Source organism: Lepisma saccharinum, chromosome 16 (assembly GCF_977018435.1).
Source record: "Lepisma saccharinum chromosome 16, izLepSacc3.1, whole genome shotgun sequence".
NCBI lineage: Eukaryota > Metazoa > Arthropoda > Insecta > Zygentoma > Lepismatidae > Lepisma > Lepisma saccharinum.
Genome location: NC_139244.1, coordinates 41,876,115 through 41,889,869, shown reverse-complemented (window position 1 = coordinate 41,889,869; position 13,755 = coordinate 41,876,115). Strand labels below are relative to the sequence as shown.

The window sequence follows — 13,755 nt, the reverse complement described above, 5'->3', positions numbered from 1 at the left end:
GAGTGATCTCCCTCCCCCTCTCACTTGTGCGATTCTATTAAATATTGGTAAAGAGCAATGAGAGTAATTTATTCTATTCTTCATACACACATCCTCTTGCAGCCAAGCAGTTTACGCCGGCGAACGGCCTAAACGTAACATGGTGGAGGCGCCGGGCAACACGACCTTCTGCTTCCAAGAAGATAAGTTTTCCGGCACCTCATCTCCTAGACATCGTAGAGAGGGCGGCAGGTTTCAAATATTATTCATCTATGGACATCCTCTCGGCTTATTTTCAGATACGCCTCACACCAAGTAGCCGTGAAAAAGTGAGTTTTCAAGTGCCGCAGATGGGGACTTACGCTTTTAATTATGCCCCACAAGGATTTGTCACGTCGGGAACAGCGTTAGCGATAGCGCTGAATTTAGCCCTCAACGTCGTTGACAACCGCCATTTGTTCTTCTATGCAGATGATCTCCTGGCAGTCTCTGACGACGTACCCACTTCCTTGAAGATATTGCATCACACTTTTGAAAGACTTAGGCTCGCTGGATTAAAATTGGCTCCTAAAAAGGCAAAATTCCTGTACGATGATATTGTCTATCTTGGACACCATTTATCCGAAAAAGGATGCGCTATTTCACCTAAGATGCTAGAAACTGTTAAGTCGTATCCGACACCAACAAGCAAGAAGACTTTACGCCAATTTTTGGGCCTGGCTAATTTTTCCCGTCGTTACTCTCCACATTTTTCCAAACACGCATCAGTTCTTACACAACTGCTGAAGAAGGAGGGAAAATTTCGATGGACAGATTCACAAAACGAGGCATTCAATGCTTTAAAGCATTCACTAATCACGAGCCGAGTATTAGCCAGATACGATCCCTCTCTTCCTATTCACATATACACGGACAGTAGCAAAATAGCTCTAGGGGCTGTCATTGCTCACGAAGACCCCCAAGGAAATGTTAAGCCGATTGCATATGCAAGCAGGATACTAAATGATAAGGAAAGAGAACAAGATATAAACATGTTAGAACTCTCTGGCATAATATTTGCTTTAAAAGCATTCCGACACTACATCCTTTTCAAAAGATTTATATTACACACCGATTCCAAATGTATTCAAAATTTACGACAATCAACTGCCCTCAAAGGCCGCCTTTGGCGTTTTTCACAATTTCTGTCCGACTACGATTTCGTCATTCAACATCTAAAGGGAACAGACAACAGTGCCTCGGACGCCATTAGCCGTAACACGAGGATCCAAGATGAAGCTTTTTCTCCTCTGCTGGAAGATGAAATTGTATCTGTTTTGAGAACACGTGAATTTGACCTTGCCAAAGAACAACAAGCAGACCCTTTTCTCAAAAATATTTACCTACATTTAATTGGAAGTAAAGAAGCCGACCCTAAATATGACAGAACCAGCCAGCAATTCTGTCTCCTAGATGATATTATTTACAGGAGGACCCGAAGTTCAGACAAACAAGAAAGGTTACTGACTTGCATCCCACATGCATTACAAGATATATGGTTCGAACAAGTGCACTCTTCTCCACATGCTCTCAATCATTTTGGATACTATAAAACATATGCCTATGCGAAGGACCGTTATTATTTTCCTTCCCAGAAATCCTTCATCTACAAGAAATGCAAAGAATGTGAACAGTGTGCACGACTTAAGCAGTCCCGCCAACCAAAGCACTTTGAACTACAAACAAGGACTTCTCTGACACTTTTCCAAATTATCGCCTTGGACCAATGCAGTCCATATGTCACATCAGGATCAGAGGGACATCGCTACGTGATCACGTGCACTGACGCAGCCACGCGTTACGTAGTAGCCGCACCGACACATTCTCTCACTGCTGAAGTTCTGGCGGATTTTTTGTACACGAAAATCATATTACCATTTGGCTTTCCAGAAAAAATCATAGTGGACCAACTTCCAGGTCAAACTTCAGATTTATTCAAAGAATTGGCCAACAAATTCCAAATTGAACTAAGCTTTGTCAGCCCAGGATTTCATCAGAGCCTTGGCTTAGTTGAAAAAACGCAACAAACGCTGGAAGGAATGATCAAATTTTATGTCAATGCCAAACACAATAATTGGTCCAATTTCTTACCAACAGCGGTCTCAGCTATCAACAACACGCCGCATTCATCTGCACGGTACTCACCTACTTATTTACTGATGGGTTATCATCCCTGCACCTTACTGGATGCAATTTTTCAAACCCCGCCGCAGCATGTGAGCAATTATGAACGGCTGGAACACATGAAGCTTTCGCGTCGATTTGCACAAGATAATCTCCTCAAACGCCACAGAACGGACAAGGCACGGCTTGATCCTCACTATTCTCAAGCAGCGTTTAAATCTGGCGATCAAATACTTTTGTGGAACGATCGACGCTTATCAAAGACGTCCAAAGCGTTTTCAGGCAAGTACGAAGGCTCGTTCACAGTAATCGAGCGACTTGACAGAAACCATTACAGAATTGAAGGGATCAAGCAAGGAAAACGGTTTGAACAAAAGGCAGCATCGGTCAGGATGAAACTTTACACACCACAAATGGTAACTCTCGATCAACCACGTACAGAGGAAGATAATGTGAATGCCTTAAAGTTACATTCAGGAGTGCAAGCTTATATCCCTCGTACTCTAGAGGGACTTTATCTGGAAGAATTCACAACTAGTGAACTTTATATATCAGAAGTTGACAACACTGCAAGAAACATTGAAACACTGGCAGTATAAAACAGCTACTTTCTAACGAAGACGATCATCATCATCATCATCCTTCATAGTTCCTCGCCGCGACGAAAATTCGAACAGAAATAGTAACAACTCCTCAACTATATATTTACCTCGCTGAATAACGCGTATAAATTATGCTTCTTCTTATAAATTCTGCTATTTTTTCTCTGCACCAATAACTCGCAGAACAAGAAGAAAATTAAATATATCTCGTACACGCGACAGCACTCGCCGCAACATTTTTTTTTTCTTTCTCATACAAGACTGTACCGACCCTTTGTCACCGTGACGTCACTTTATGATGTGATTTTACACAGAGTAGGATGGAATTCTGAAGACGATACCGTAGCAACACGACCTTCTGCTTCGGCAGCATTTTGTGTACGTAAACAAAGCGCACGAACGCGATGAATATCTACTGCATATGGGAAGAGAGCTCACGTGTTCTCACTGTTGGCGGAGACAATACGCTATGCACCAACGCTGTAAAATTCTCATTTTGTGACTTTTCAATAATTCATAACTACCTTCAACATGCCAAAATGCCTTTACAGAGCATGTACGGGCCAACGTCTTCTCCACCTTTTCCCTTCATATTTCTTCAATTCATATAACTTCTTACATATAAACGGCAATATTACCAATCTAATTAATATATGACAGCATGTTAACTTCTAAATTTTTATCGTGCAGATGTGTCCCAGCTATCGATGAAGCGAACTGAGAGCGCTGCATCGTTAAAAACCGACCAAACTCTCACACAGAAACACATTTTTTTTTTACTGATACGACACACAACTCACACGATTTGGACAGAAATACCAAATCAAGTCCCTACCTCTTATTGTTACATCTGCCATTTTTATGACACATATTTACATTAACTGGTATTACATATTTGATACTCTCACTCCATTTATTTTTTCTGAAGACTTTTTATTGTGTTTTGCTATAATCGAATGCATACTATGTATCTAATGTTATTATTTACACCCTGATTAAATTTACCATTTGCTCCTGTTCACGCTCAAAATTTTATTTTATAACAAACTAAACACTGATAGTAATCATCATTTGCTGTGTCATCACTAATGTACCTTCTCATAGATATAAGGTGAAGTCTTTTCTCCAGAGTACATCCAGAAGTCATCCATAAGTGGCAAGCAGATTTCGCATCGAATTAATATTGTTCCTGAACTTTTCTTGCGAACATATTTTGTCTACAATCAACTTATTTGTGTATTCTTTTCAAAATTTGAGACCTACTAACTTATCTTCGGTTTAGTGTTACCAGTGATATATTTATTCAAGTGTTTTCACAGTGTCACGTACATGTACGTCGTGCGATGAGATGCCGCTGAGACTACCTTAATTCCCAATTTTGGTTCCATCCACTTCGGAATACATGACAGAAAAGTGTTACACTTCAATTAGTGTATTATTATTTGTTACGTTCTACAGTGCACTACATAGGCTACTTGCCTACTGCCCTACGACGAATCATGTTATATACGGGGTGTAATAATTTATTCAGGGACTGGTCTTTGTACATATTTAATCATATCTTAATATTTTTTGTCAATAAAGAAATGGGATTGTCCCCTGGCCAATCCCATTTCTTTTCAGGGGGAGGTGGCATGTCACGAGCCGGAAATAAAATGCTGTGTAATCAAAAACGCCAGCAGTCCCCGGGTGACGAGAGGTTGCCGGAGGAGTCTTCGTCGAGGGAGCGAAGCACGAAGTGTGTTGCGAGTGACAGTGTTAAGTCGGTCCATTTAAAAGGTTTGGGCGAACCCACTGAGGACACCTTCAATGAACCGATAGAGCACCACGTCGTGACTCAACCGAGGAACCTCGAAGGAAATCAGGTACAGTGGTGACACTTTGGGTTTATTATTATCAGTGTTTAGATATCTTGCTGGCTCGTGAGTGATCTCCCTCCCCCTCTCACTTGTGCGATTCTATTAAATATTGGTAAAGAGCAATGAGAGTAATTTATTCTATTCTTCATACACACATCCTCTTGCAGCCAAGCAGTTTACGCCGGCGAACGGCCTAAACGTAACAATTAACCTATAAGTGAAATAGTCATGGAAAAGTCAGGGTAGTCATCAACCTGAGTAAAATAGGCATGGAAAAGTCAGGGTAGTCATTAACCTATAAGTGAAATAGTTTGGAAAAGTCAGGGTAGTCATCAACCTATGAGTGAAATAGGCATGGAATAGTCAGGGTATTCATCAACCTATGAGTGAAATATGCATGGAAAAGTCAGGGTAGTTAGCAACCTATGAGTGAAAGGGGCATGGAAAAGTCAGGGCAGTCATCAAGCTATGAGTGAAAGGGGCATGGAAAAGTCAGGGCAGTCATCAAACTCTGAGTAAAATAGGCATGGAAAAGTCAGGGTAGTCATTAACCTATGAGTGAAATAGTCATGGAAAAGTCAGGGTAGTCATCAACTTATGAGTGAAAGGGGCATGGAAAAGTCAGAGAATTTTGAAAATCCATCCAAAAAACTGGAGAAGTCATGGAACATGTAGTGGTTCTTTTGTCCTTGCCATGATTTGTGATTGAAAGTGAATTCCATTTTTGTTTGAACAGTATAATTGTAGTTTATATTTGTTACTTTATCTTGAATAAAACTTCATTCTCTTAATAGCCAAGGAACATTTTACACTTAAAATCTTGGTTATTAGCATGTTAAGGCACCACAAAATTTCCTCAAAATCTGGAAAAGTTAAGGAATTTGTTTTGCTGAAATGAGTGGGAACCCTGAATAGGTTGCAGTATCGATACAGTACAGAGGTGTGGCGTGCATGTAGCCGCTGTTACCGCAGGTAACACCAAAATATAAATAATTGAAGAACCTGTCTTAAAATATTATTACGTACATAAACTGGTAATATTGTCGTAAAGTAAACATTCCAGACTGACATTTTTTCTGACACCGGCAAAAGCGAAGAGCAGGACTGATCCGGTACCCTCCACAGGCAACATGAGGAAAGGGCCCTGAGGCCACCCAAGGAAGACTTCGCGTTGCGGCAAAGACTGACCGCAGGAGGAGGAGGCGGGTTTTTGGCATGCCTGTTTAGCCGGTGCAGTTGCCGGTGATCCTTACCGGAAACAGACCAGTGTTGCCATATTCATTTGACAGAAAAGAGCTAAGTCACCTAATCGGGTCTATCTTACTCTGAAGGTGTCCAGTCACACTGGGGAACGATGGCGCAGCGCCTTATAATCGAGGGATCCCGGGTTCGATACCCGGTGGAGGCACAAGTGGTTCGGATCCAACTTTAAACTGTCCCTATTAGCATTACTGTGCATGAAGTGGACTTAAATCGCCAAATCAAAATTTAAAAAAAATCAAATCACACTGGGGGAAAAGCAAACTACCAAGTGATATTTTGTATTTACTCTAAATATCAACGATTACGAAAGTTCTCTTTGTCCTTCTTCGACATCATGGGCGAGGAGGAGAGGAGAGGGATGAGTATGGTCAAGGGGTCTAAAAATGTCAACCTAAAATTCTATATTTCACTCATATAATATTATTTCCGTTACAGGAATTTGTGATAATTCTTGAAAGGGCCGATTGAGATTGACATACGTTGTCGCAGGAATGCAATAATTTCGAATTGAAGCAATGTTTTTGAGGTGGTAGAACTGTTTTTGGGTGAAAACATTACTTACAAGCATAATTTCCCGATTGTTATCTTAGCACGCTCTGAAGTGTCAGGTGTCGCAGGTTCGAATCCTCAGCAATATATGGTTATTTCAATGTTCGTTGTTATTATTTTACTTATATAATTATAAAAATTAATAATTACATACACAAAGAAATAATAATTTTATTTCAATAATTCACCGTGCATCCTCATAGTCACGATTACGATTATCCTATAAAGCGAAAGCCTTAAAGGTAGCAAGGATCATAAAATATACGAAATAGTAGTGGTGTCAGAAATGAGATTTCTGTGGATTTAGCGAAACATGGGAGTGGGAGTAGTTAGGAAACAGATGAAGACTACATGTACTCTACATACGTCTTATTTGGTTTGGTTTGGTTGAGTTGGTGTTTTAAGTCCACTTTATGCACAGTAAGGCTAATCGGGACTGGACCTACAGTTTAAAGTGGGATCCGAACCACTTGTGACTCCACCGGGTATCGAACCCAGGACCCCTTGATTACAAGGCAATGACGCTGCCACTGCGCCATGGGAGAGGCCCTACGTCTTATTTGAAACGATATGTTTCGCTTTTTGGGCTAATCTGGTTTCAAAAGAACTAAGATGGCAACAGTAGTAGAACTGGACTTCTTGCAGGTTCCGAAGGAAATATTGGGGAAGGGCCGATGCTGAGAGGGGAGGGGGCATGGAGGGTGCTTCACGTGTTACAAAAGTAAACAACGGTTTGCGGGAGGGACTGTGCAGTGCGAGTTTTGTGAGTGGTGTCTTTCGTTTTTATGTTGTATTCGGGCATTGTCAATTAATTAATGGAGCTTGCTCTGAGTTCCGAGGTAGCGGGTTCATCCTATCTGAACAGTGTGTGTAATCGTGCGATAGAAGATATTTTGAAGCAACTTTCGGTTCGTTCTTTTGCAGAAAAAAATCGAAATTGTGGCGAAAGGGAGGCCAAAGCCTATGTTTTTGAACGATTTAGAAACCAAGTCGTCTGCTGGATATGACCGACATTTCAATGTTTCGTGGTATAACGACTATCTGTGGTTATGTGGATGTGCGCAGTTGTCGAAACTCTTTTATTGGCCATGTACTCTATTTTCGGGTGGAAATAAAATGTGTGGAATTCAGATGTGGATAACATGTACCATGACCATGATGCACCCAAAAATTCAAATTTAAATGAAAAACTTCACTTTATGACAGCATCATAGAACTTTTTTGATTTGATTTGATTGATTTTGCTTCGCTTGTGCCACTTTTGGCTAATTTGTGAAGATGGGGATGAGTGATGATATGATGAAATTGATGAATAGACATCACAAACGTCCATGGCCAAGCCAGGATTCGAATCCGGGTCCCCAGCATCATACAACTATTTTCAAAGAAGAGTTGTCGGATTGATCTGCTCTATAATGTTTCTGTAAGTATCAAATTACGTATTATTGTGTCAACAACCAATGTTTGCAATTTCACTTCAGTCCTTATGTCAAAATTTTTTGCCCTGATTAATAACTTTACCAAAATGTAGTATTGAATTGCAGACGTACCAGATTAATATTATATGAACTTCTTGGAAAACATTGGGGGGGGGCATGAGGTGGGGAGGCGCCCAAGTCTCCCTTAAATGTCCTACTGATCCGGTAACACTTTTAAAAATCCCACGCCACGCCACTGATACAGTACTATGTTACTGCACATGTTCAACGAAACAACAGTAACATGCACTTGAGCAAATGGAAAGTTGTACATATGTCAAAGCATCTGATATGCAATTTCTATGGTAAGGGTTTACAAAAGTCTGTATCTGAGTCTGACAAGTTCCTTAACAATGGTGGTGATCTTATGGAGAACAGGGTGGCGTATCGTCTTCATTGACTTCGAACACTCTTTTGACGAATATTGTTGTAACTCAGGAACTATGGGAGCAATCTACTTCGGATAACTTTTGTTTTGCAGCTAAAACATCAGCGCATGCAACCGTGTACAATTGAGAACACCGAACCGAGGAAGGGGCTTTGGGGGGCACTTCCCCCGAATTTCAATGGAAAATACAAAAATCTGGAGTTTGCCCCCTTTTCTCCTGCTATTTTGGGGAGAAGGCGCAAACTTTAGTATTATTTTCAAAGAATGGACATTTCTCAAGAGAATGAAACATGTTTCATGTTCTTGGGTGTCATACAAGTTTAATAATAAGCCAAAATGTGATTTTTTTTAACGGACAATAGGTATAGGATTTTTGGAGGAAAATTGTTATAACTCGGGCACTATGGGAGCAATCTACTTCGGATAAGTTTTGTTTTTCAGCTAAAACATTGTAGCATACAACCATGTACAATTCAGAACGCCGAACCGAGGAAGGGGGGTCTGGGGGCGCGACCCCCCGAATTTCAATTTAAAAAAACAAAAATCTGGAGTTTGCCCCCTTTTCTCCCGCTATTTGGGAAAAAGGCGCGAACTTTAGTATTCCTTTTAAAGAATGGACATTTCTCAAGAGGATGAAACATGTTTCATGTTCTTGGGTGTCATAAAAGTTGAATAATAAGCCAAAATCTCATTTCTTTGTTTTACGAAAAATAGGTAATTAGCATTTTTGGAGGATAATTGTTATAACTTGGGCACTATGGGAGCAATCTACTTCGGATAAGTTTTGTTTTGCAGCTAAAACATCATAGCATGCAACCGTGTACAATTAAGAACGCCGAACCGAGGAAGGGGGGGGGTTTGGGGGCGTGACAACCAAATCTCAATGAAAAAAAACAACAAAAATCTGGTGTTTGCCCTCCTCTTCTCTCGCTATTTTCGGGAGAAGGCGCAAACCTTGGTATTCTCTGCAAAGAATGGACGATTCCAAAGAGATTGAAACTTGTTTCATGTTCCTGGGTGCTATACAAGTTGAATAATGAGCCAAAATGTGAAACTATTCGGAAATGTGTCATGGATATGTTGCGGAGAGGGGGGAGGTCGATCATCAATATGAATTTACCCAGGCTTGCTCCAGACCTGTGTCAGAGTTTCAACCCAAATAGAAGAGTATGAGGGTCCAAAATGCACATTCATTTCGTAATCTGCACCATGATACCATAAGGTTTCATCGGGTCAGAACGACCTTACTCTGATGATACCATATAATATCATCGAGGAAGTAAAGGTTAAGCCTGTGAATATTACGTGGAAAGTGCATTGAATTATCATTTTTTCTTGTCCGTATGGGAGTAGTAAGGAGACAGAACTGTCAACAGATGGAGGGGATGGGAGCGGGTGGCGCCGTCCGATAGTTGTCGGACGTCGTACTAAGGCATTTTGTTGGGCAAACTGAAGAAACATGGAAATAAATAGGTTCCATTGATACATACGATTTTTGTCAAATATCGCCACCTGACAAAGTATCTCACTACAACATGTGACAGAAATTGCATGCATGGGACTCTTATGATTTTTGTTCGATGTCTTCGGACTGCAACATCCAACAAAAATTGTATGCATAAACAAGAAGAGCTTTAGACTGCAAATATGCTGCTGGAATTTTATTACTCTTCTGGCTCCCCTTCACCTCATTTAATGTAGCAGTGCTTGCAAAGGTTTTCTTTCATCATCCTGACGTATTACTGGTTTCGCACAAGTTAACATACGTTTACAATCACATTGCACTATTTTTAGATATCAAGAAGAATCCAACAAAACTGGATATATATTTAATACTCTCACGAAAAAGTGAAACCATAAATCTGCATTGGTGAACGTTATAAAAATTGGCAAGTGCATACTCCCAACCTCAAATTTACTGCAACACTAGTATTGCAATGAAATTAACACCATTCTCTGTCCTGTCTGTTTAAACTCGTGAGAGATGGTCATTAATCTCTCACTGAGTAAGGTTAATGTCCAATATTATAAAATAAAATACTAATAATAAATGCGTAAATATTTTTATATCATATTTATTTGAATCATTCAATCATAAAAGCAAATCACTTTCTTCAAGAATTTACTTTTTTCTGCCAGCCCTGCTAAATTTTCACTTTCCATCTACTGATTTATACGAGGGGTGGCCAGAAAGTAATTTCCGATTGATTTTCCGCAAACGCCAAAACCGTGAAAAATGGTAATTGCTGCGAAGTTATGTTTATGAATGTGCAATGTGCAGTGATGTCTGGACATATTTTTCGCCCTTTATAAATATCGAAATAATGCGAATTTGGCATAAAATGTGAATTGTTGGCATTTTTAGCGATTTTTTTAAAGAAATTACCTAAAAGAACGAAAATTTCCTTGAAATCCAACATTCTTGTTTTTTTCTAGGCCATGTTTGTGTACATAGAACATGCAAGTTTTCCAACATTTTACTCAAGAGTAAACTATAGAGTTATACGTACATGGAATAATTCCGACTGCCACATTAAATCATGTATTTCCCACGATTTTTTCAACTTCTATCAAAACCATTTGCATCACAGAGAAAAGTGGCAGGGTTCTAACAGGAGATCGAGTGCGTATCTACTGTCACACGGGATCCACATCCTCGTATTTGTCGCACGAGATATGTTTTGAATTACCAAGCTAAGTGCGCTCCATCGGCATTTGTCAAGTGAGTAATAATGGAGCTCAGTCGTTAGGGCGTCTGACTACTATGCAAGAGACCCGGGGTCGATCCCCTGCGGGGGAGAACCAGGATGTTTTCCGCCTATTCAAACTACTCCGGCACCCACCCAGCATCATGTGAAGCTGGTACCTTGAGGAAACTTTGAGGGATAAAGGTAGCCAGGAGCGTGGTGCTTATCACATCACCCCCACCTTTAGCCGTGATCAAGAAAGTGTGGGGCCCTAACTCCACACCCTTATACACCTTCATGGAAAAGTCCAGGGGAGCACTTTACTTTTACTTCCTCAAAAATCTGTTCCAACATATCAAACTGTCACGAAAATACGTAGACCATGTGATCTACAATTTAATATAATCGTTTAAAAGCACAATGGAGTATTATGTTTCGGTATATTTGGCAGATAAATGTTCTAAAACAAAAAAGCAAATTTTGGGTAACTTAATACTGACAAGTCAAAAAAAGATAATGCGCATTTTGTGGTGTCATAATATATCGGTATCTGTCACGTGAGATTGATTGATTTTAATTTTTTGGGTGCGTCGCCACTTATGGTCATTATGCACCCTTCAGTATATACGGGGTAAATTCCATTACCTAAAATCCTTACCTTAAAAATTAAAAAAAGGGGGTATGGAAAATAACTTTCCAAAACGAACTTTCAAGATATCAAACTCTCACGAAGAGGCGTAAGCCATGTGACTTACAATTTGAAACAGTAGTTTAAAAACACCATGAAGGAATAATTTCAGATATTTGCCAGAAAATGCGCTAAAATGAAAATGTGAATTTTGAGAAAAATAACACTGTATAGTAAAAAATAAAAAAATAAGAAAATACACCAATTTTAAAAAAAAAAAATATCAAGGTTCCTACCGATTAGGCATAAATAAAACATGAATATCAGTTGTAATTTATTGCATTAGTAACAGTGAGTCTTAACCTAATTTTCAGCATAATCACAACCGTTATTCTGGCATTTGTAGTAGCATGGCACTAAATTTTGTATGCCCATGGTATATGTGTCGGACAGCAAAGACTGAAACTATCTCTACCGCAGTGTAGCTGTCAAATCCTTACCCTGCCAGAAACCTCTTCAGTTAAACAAAGAGATGAAAATCGGTACATTCAAGGCCAGGGCTGTACAGGAAGTGGTCCAAGATCTCTCACCTGAAGTGATGCAAAGGGCCCGTGTGTACTCAGCTGTATGGGGTTGTGCACATTCGATTGGCCTTCCATGAATTGTCTGCACCATCGTCTGACCATACAAGACGTCCGGTCTGCACACCTCACACAATTGCTGGTGGCTCTGTGCCAAATTCTGAGTGTGCATTGTAGGCTAGGCTCAGTGGGAGACTGTATGACAGCTGCAATCTTTAACCTAGAACTGTCCTAAAATGACTGCATTGCAACTGTACCAGATTACAGCTACATGCCACTTCTTCCTGCTTGCATGGGTGTGTGTCTATCTCTGACCACCAATGCTGCGTATAGGCACCATTGGAGCTTTTTTCAGGATGCCCCTCGTATATGAACTTTCAGAGCTTTTATTATTAGAGTGTTCCTGTTTTAATGTATGGTTAGCTAAATCAGGTACCTATACAATGCAATTCTATAAATTCCTTGCGTTAAATTTCTAATACCTACATACCCTTTTCGACAGCATTAATGGTATAACTGCATGTTGTCAGTTTCACAGTACTTCACTTGGATATACTGTACTGAAGCAGAAATCCCATTGATAATGTAGGGAAATATGACACTTTATTTTGTTCGATTCAATTGTTTCACTTATATGCAAGAGTTAAGTTGTTTGCTTTACATAGAAGAGAGAAGTAGCTTTATGCAGAGTCCGCACTCATGGTTCTTGCAAGCAGAGGGTTCCAAACCTCAGTGGAAATATCAACATATAATCCCAAGAATGTATAAGGAGACTGATAAATTACAAATTGTATTTCTTAATCAATCACTCTTCACTCTAATTTCATTTAGTCGTAACTTTAAAAATAATAAAGTATTTTATTTTAAACTTACTGCGTATGACAAAATTCCGTAATCCTTCCCTAGCTTGTGAATTGTAATCATTTTCCAAATTCACTATTTTGCAGTTTGAATTCAAATCATAGAGAATAGAGAAATTGAGTCAATTTCATAAAAAATAATATTGGTACTTAACAAATCTATACCTGGATCTGTATGAGTTTATTATTTCTATTTGCAAAAACATCGATTTAGTTTAGTTTGTAATTGTCAGGGAAAAATGTAAATTTTGTCCTGGAAAACCTGGAAAAGTCAGGGAATTTCATTTCTGCTTGTTTGTAGCCACCCTGGAGAAGTAATGTATGGCATGTGAATTCTGACCATCATCATCATCCTTTGCCGTTTCCTCCTCTGGCTGGGTCAGTATAGAAGTCAAGCTTCTCCAATTTTTTCTGGTCTTCCACCACTCCTCTCTTTCCACGGTGTTCCAATCTTGTCCTCTTTTCCTAACACTCTCCACTATCTGCTCTTTCCACCGACATCTTGGTCTCCCCCTTGGCCTTATTCCCATTCCTTGTGCACAGTAAGCTCTTAATGGAAGTCTTTCTGCATCCATCCTCTTCATGTGTCCAAACCATCTCATCTGTGCCTGATCTATCCTGTCCTGAAGCTTCACCATCCCCCACTGTCTGTCGAATCTCCATAAATTAATTAATTTTTAACAACCAACCAGAACTTCCTCTCTGTATACTCCTCATT

General features: G+C 39.8%; 1 protein-coding gene across 2 annotated transcripts in view; it reads left to right on the top strand.

The window, feature by feature from the left end:
- Positions 1 to 13,755, top strand: part of LOC146000039 (uncharacterized) — a 93,459-nt gene that overhangs the window by 22,349 nt on the left and 57,355 nt on the right. The window lies entirely within an intron of this gene.